Here is a 6347-nt window from a genome sequence, read left to right as displayed (position 1 = left end):
TTTCTTTCTTCTTTTTTTTTTGTGACGCTCTTACGTTTGCACTGCTTATATAGGTACTTTGTTGTCATATCTTTTGGGGTAATGAGTTTGGAACCAACTCAAAACTGAAACATGTGAATGGATTAAAAGCTGTCTTAGGTCCTTATTGATAAATTGTCTATCCTAAAGTTGGGACATGTGGAACATGACAAAGTTACTTATGGCCTCTTCAGCCTTAGGATGTATAGAGTTCATTTAAGAGAAGAGTCAGTTTTTAAGATGGAGTTTATTCCAACCTCTTTTCCCAATTTTATATCATTCTTACATTGGCGTTGTAGATAGTAACTTAGAAAATTTTGATACTGAGCAAAAAATTTCCTGTGGTGCAGGAAGCTGATGGTTAGACAACAAGAACAATTCTCCATGGTTCTTGTTTTCTTCTAATATGCTGTACAGCCGTTGTAGTTGAAACTATCATTTCAACTGAAATTATTTATTTTAACTTTATTTGAAATAAAAGTAGTCACTGTTGCTCATTGAGTTACTGGAATCTGAGATACACTTCTGTACAGTTGAAAGTGCATGTGACAGTGCATGACCTCTGTAGCTTCCTTCTGAGGAAGTGTATTGCTGAAATTCAGGAAATGAATGACAAGATGAAAGTTGGCGTGCTCTGAAGTTTTAGGCTCTAAAGACCTGGGAGTCTTACAAAAAGACTTCTCTTCTTTGGGCTCTAAGGCAGAAGAACTGCATTTTATTTGCTGCTGGTAGTTTTCTTAGATGAGGAGAACCTTAGGATTTTTCACTATACTAACAATATAGTGGCTGACTTCATGATTAAAGTTAGTATAAGGCACAGAAAAATCCCATCGACCCTCTGGGCCAAGTGTAGGTAAGATCCATGGTTTCGTTGACCAAGTAGTCAATACAAATGAAAGCCTTGGGGAATTTGTGAAGTAATGTATCAGCATTATAGTAGGAATTGGGTATTGTTACAAGTAATTGCACTACTCCGTATTCTGAAATGTATGCACAGATAAACAGAGGAGCATTCTCAAGATGAATTGGAGTTTGGATACTACTACTTGAAGTACATACTGTGAGTCCAAATATAAATGTGTTTCTTTCCCTGTAGATTTTTCTATCCCCTTCTCAGTAAGGGGAGCTAGGTAAGTTGCCATGATTGTTTCATTTTCATATTCAATACTACTGGCTTATGATATAGGAGGAGTACTTTTTGAAATTCAAAATAATTCTGTGGATGTGTCTAAACTAGTTCTGTGACAGAACTGTAATTTGAGGGTGCACAGTTCCTGTAATATAACTTTATGAATTTACTCCTTGTCCTAGTCTGTTTGGATCTATATTTTGATTGAAGGTTTAAGAGGGTCTTAAGTAGATAGCTTGCTGTGTCGTCTTTGTAGCAAGTGCTGTTAGGATGCTCGTTCCACTTCGTATCGTTTTAACTTTCAGCCAGTACCAGGGGATATTAGCAGGGAAGAGGCCTTGAGTGCATCAAGGAGACTTGCTAGCTATGTAGAAATTATACAGAAACTTGAAATCATCTAAATGAATTGTTCATCTGTTTTGTTGATAGCAGACAGAAGGAATTCAGGGGGCACTCATTTCCATACGAGCACTTGCAGAAGTAAAAATTGTGATCTGTGTTGCCAAGGTGATTTACTCACTTCTCTCTCAAAGATGCCAAGTTTTGTTTTCAGGACATTAAACGCACATCTGCCTTCCTCCTTGGAGAGTCTTAGGAAGAAAATTCACTTATCAGCAGTTAGGAATACTTACTTTGGAAGAAGGAATGAAATTAGAGTTCTGTATAACTTGTTGGGAATTGTATGTAAACCTCTGTAAAAATTGTTGTGTAAGAGTGACAGTTGATTTTTTAAATTTTTTAAAGGGAGAATATATAAGGGTGAAGGTTTGAGGCATTCTTGAAGTTGTAAAATTTTGACATTATTACATTTTACTCTTTTGGGGATGAGTAAATAGTAGCCACACTAGTCAACAGAATGTGTTGTCATATATATTTAAAGAAAAAAAAGCAGATGTTTATCATAGTACTGTAGCTGAACTCTAATAGCCTCTTTATTTTTTTTTCCCTCCAGTTAATGTGTCTGTTGTGGAAATTGTAGTGCCTTAAGCTGGTTGTCTGAGTAATGTATTTCTGTATCATCCAATAAATGATACTATCCAAAATTTGTTTTGGCTGTAGAACCACTGCACTGTGGAGAGAGAACAGTGAGAAAGAGAAAACTTTGAAAAAACTATTAGTTCGCTCTCAACTCTCATCTGAAGTGTGACAAGTGTTTACAACAGATTAATAAACTGGTCCTTGTATGTTTGTCATTTAAAAAAAAATTAAAGAAAAACATTACTAGATCCATTTGGTTGAGTGTATCTGTCTGTCCATGTTATTTAAAATAAAATGTTATATATCAGCTGTTAAAGCTCAGTACTTAAGTTCTAGCACAGTACAAACTTTAAGGGTTATATTTTTATATTATATATAAACTGTATTTATTTCAGTTGATGTTACTGCACTGTACTATTAATAAAGGAATTGAAATAATCAGAGTTCTTCTCGTCATAGTTTTCCTGACTATCTGATCACTCAATATCTAATGCAGATCTGCTTTGTGTATTCCTAAGAATGTTCTGAAAGAGATACTTCAGATTTATTTAATTACCATGCCTAAATTTTTGGTTTCATCAGAGAAGTTTGTTCTTGCATTACAAGCTACAAGTGTGGCATAGAGGGGTTTCTTATAACAATTTTAGTGAACTAGAAGGCCACTTACATTTCTGGAGTCTGAGCAGTACAAATATTTTCAGTTTCAAATATACATTCTCAAGTAGAAAGCATGTTTTTTCTTTTTCCCACCTTCTTGTGTTCTGTAATGAAATTTTCTCCAAGCTGCAGGTGTTTGAAGATTGTAAAGTCAGATAAAGACTGAAGAGAGCATGTCTGCCTCCTCAACCTGCTCCTGCCCAGTCTGGGGACCTGAGATCTCTGCCAGGGTTGGGGACATATCTGCTGCCTTCCCCTTTGCAGGTTCAGCCAGTAGCCAAGTTGAGCACCTATCCCAGAGTTGCACAGGCACATGCAGACAGGGCCAGGCAATCAGCTGGTCACCAGCAGGTCTAGCTTGAAGCTGGCTGCAACTGTGCACAGCCGTCCTTCAGTCACACTGCATTCAGAAGTCTGGGTGTGCCATCTCAGTCCTGCCAACTGCCTGGCTCCAGTAGCCTATGCTGGGACCCCAGTGACTCCAGAAACTGGCGCCATGTGCCAATGTGTCTATTCCCCAGCCTGATTCCAGTGGCTGGCAGTGAGTTTGACTCACCGTATCCAGGCTCATATACTCCTTGCAGCGCCTGTATACATGGGAAAGAGTGCAGAAAAGACAGTTAAAAAAACTATTAACTAGAGAAAATACAGGGCAGTGGGATAGTCCATGGTGATCAGGTGCCTCTGGTGATGCCTTTTCTTACCTGTTCCCTACCCTTGTTCCTCCTGCTCCTCCTTTCCCCTGCACACACCTGTGGGTTTGCAGAGCTCTGTAGTTTTCATACTCTCCCAGTCCAGGCCCCTTGGTTCACAGTCTTAAGGTTAATCCTTCCTGAAAACGTTGCCTGTAGCTGGCTGTCTCACCAATTGCTGTGAGTGGGGTGTACAATCAATGAACATACAGATGGTATAGTATATCCGGGAGTTTGGCTGATGTAATTATTATATCGGAGTAGGAAAAGAAAGACACTCACCCTATCTTGGGCTTGCAAAACAGACTCTGGTGGAGTGAATCTCCAGAAGAGATCCTTCCCTACTGGCAGTCAGCTCTTAAATGGGTCTAGGAGAGGTGGAGACAGGCTCCAGCCCTTCCTGCAGCATAGGTGAATTGCCTTCACCTGTGCTCCCGTGGCTGACTCATTGCTTGCTTCAGGTGATCAATCAGAGGCTCAGGCCGTGATTCAGCAGCCCCATACAGTGGGGCATTTGTGTCCTTCAGTTGTCTCCCACTTTAGAAGTCTTCAATCAGATCATCTTGCTGAAATAACATGCCTACACTTCACATGCCCTCATCAGTTAGTGTGACTGAAGGGACTGATCAGACTTGGTTGCCATCACTGCCTCTCTTTTATTATGCCTTGTAAAAGGTCCTTGATGAGATGCCTTTGAAGGAGCAGACACGCTCTCCTGCATACCCTTAGATAAATGGCTCAGTTAACATTGGCACCTGAATTAACAGGTTCTGATAGCCCAAACAGTCTGGAATACAGTCAACAGTATCTGATATAGGTATTTTCTTAATTGAGAGCATTCCTATAGACAGATATGGAACATATTTTGTGGGTGTCCTTAATTTGGGACAGGACAGGATGATGTACTGATCCTCACAAGGCGACCCATCAGCACCACAGTCAGCCTGAGTAAGCACTGTGCAGCAGAGCAGTGGCCTTGAGCCTGTGCCTTGCTGCATGAGTCCTGTGGCTGCAGGGCAAACTCAAGCAGACTGTTGTACTGGAGGGGCCTGAAGGCAGCTTCCCTTCAGTGCCACCAGCCTATACACCACCTTCCCAGCTTTGCCTCACAACAGTGCTAGTGAGAACATCCTTAATGATGAGAGCCATTGTCTTGCAAGACAAATAGAGCTGGAATGACGGCACCTGGTGAGTGATCTCCCTGTCCTTATTTCAACCCAGAGCTTTTATTTTTCTCATCGTATCTTCTCTCATTTTGAGGAGAAGTGATGGAGGAGTGCTGAACTGCCCACTGGTGTAAAACCACCACAGATAAGTGTAGAACCTGAACTATTCCTGAAAAAATCTTTATCAAAGTGCTGAACATTATATGAAAGAAGAACAATAAAAGAACACTTATTTTCCTTTTTAATATTCTATAGACTACAAAGACATGTGAAGAAATATGCACTTGTTTTGTTGGTTAAGGAGGTGTCGCTCCTGTGGGTAAGTGTGGTTAAACCTGTTGTGAAAGGGGACATATAAAACATAAGGAGTATTTCAAGACAAATATATACTTCTTTGACATGAGAAAACCAAATGTCTCAATTCTATTTGAAATAGTTGTATGGTAAGTTAAGCAGTTGAGCTTTTCATCCCTGGAGGTGTTCAAGGCTGGGTTGGATGGGGCCCTGGGCAGCCTGATCTGGTGGTTGGCAGCCCTGTCTGCAGTAGGGGGCTGGAATGGGGTGATCTTCAAGGTCCTTTTCAACCCAAGCCATTCTGTGATTCCTCTTTCTGGTTTGAAATTCTAGCCTGGGTTCTTAGCCAGAAGTTATGTAATAGTCATATAAGAACCATAGCTACATGGATGGTACGCTACTGATTTAGGGAGTTGTCTGTAATGGAAGTTGGCTTTGGCCTTAAGGCATGTAAACTCCTATCAGCTATTTCACATCCTTTCTTGCAAACCTCCAGAACAGACAAGGAAGAGGTAATTTTTTCCCCATATTACATACTTTCCATTGGATAGGGAGTGGGTAAAGTGTGCTGGTAACTCCCACTTCCCATTAAAATCAAATTAGTTACATGAGAGGTAAGTGGGTGGTAAAATTGTGCAAGAAGACATGAATTTATGTAATCTTGAAAGATCATTAATAATGAGAGAGTAACGAGAGATAATATCTAGGAGAAAGGAAGAGTACAACTTCTTGGAAAAGAGCCTGAGGCTTGAGAAACTCTATGGGTACAGGAGAATAGCAAAGAAAGAGGTACAAGGAGATGAAAGAAGAAGAGAAGAATAGGCCTTGAAATGAAGAACAGCTCAAGAAGTAAGAAACTGAGAGAAATTTACCTACGATATATGCAGTGTGAGGCTGTAACTCTGTTATAAAACAGATGAAAGAGATGCCATAGCAGGTTGGTTTTTTGTTCAAATGTTCTTGTTTCCTTCGGGATATTTTTCTCAGTGTGGTAGGTGAATCACAGAATTACAGAACAGCAGAGATTGAAAGGGACCTCAAGAGACCATCAAGTCCAAACCTGCTAAAGCAGGTTTTCTATAATGGGTCTCGAATATCTCCACAGAAGTCTTCACAACCTCTCTGGGCAACCAGTTCCAGTGCTATGTCTCTAAAGGAGTTTTCTTTTGCATATTTATAGAGAATTTCCTGTGTACGATTTTTAGGCCATTACTCCTTTTCCTATTGCTACACACCATTGAGAAGACCCTGGCTTCATCCATTTGCCTCCCAGCTCCCTGTAGATTATTTATAAACATTAACCTGATCCCCCCTCAGTCTTCTTTTACTGAGGCTGAACAGACCCAGGTCACTCAGCCTTTCCTCATAAGGACTCCAGGCCCTTTATCATTTTTGTGGCCCTCCACTGGACTC

At 40.4% G+C, this 6347-nt stretch overlaps 1 long non-coding RNA gene across 1 annotated transcript; it reads right to left on the bottom strand.

The window, feature by feature from the left end:
• Positions 1-2455: 2455 nt before the first annotated feature.
• LOC104915043 lies at positions 2456-3829 on the bottom strand. Its single transcript, XR_796220.3, has 3 exons — positions 3757-3829; positions 3487-3652; positions 2456-3369 (listed from the first exon to the last, which is right to left on the bottom strand). It is a non-coding gene; the product is annotated as an uncharacterized LOC104915043 (long non-coding RNA).
• Positions 3830-6347: the final 2518 nt, after the last annotated feature.

The sequence above is a fragment of the Meleagris gallopavo genome, chromosome Z (assembly GCF_000146605.3).
Source record: "Meleagris gallopavo isolate NT-WF06-2002-E0010 breed Aviagen turkey brand Nicholas breeding stock chromosome Z, Turkey_5.1, whole genome shotgun sequence".
NCBI lineage: Eukaryota > Metazoa > Chordata > Aves > Galliformes > Phasianidae > Meleagris > Meleagris gallopavo.
This window is presented reverse-complemented; position numbering and strand designations above follow the sequence as displayed.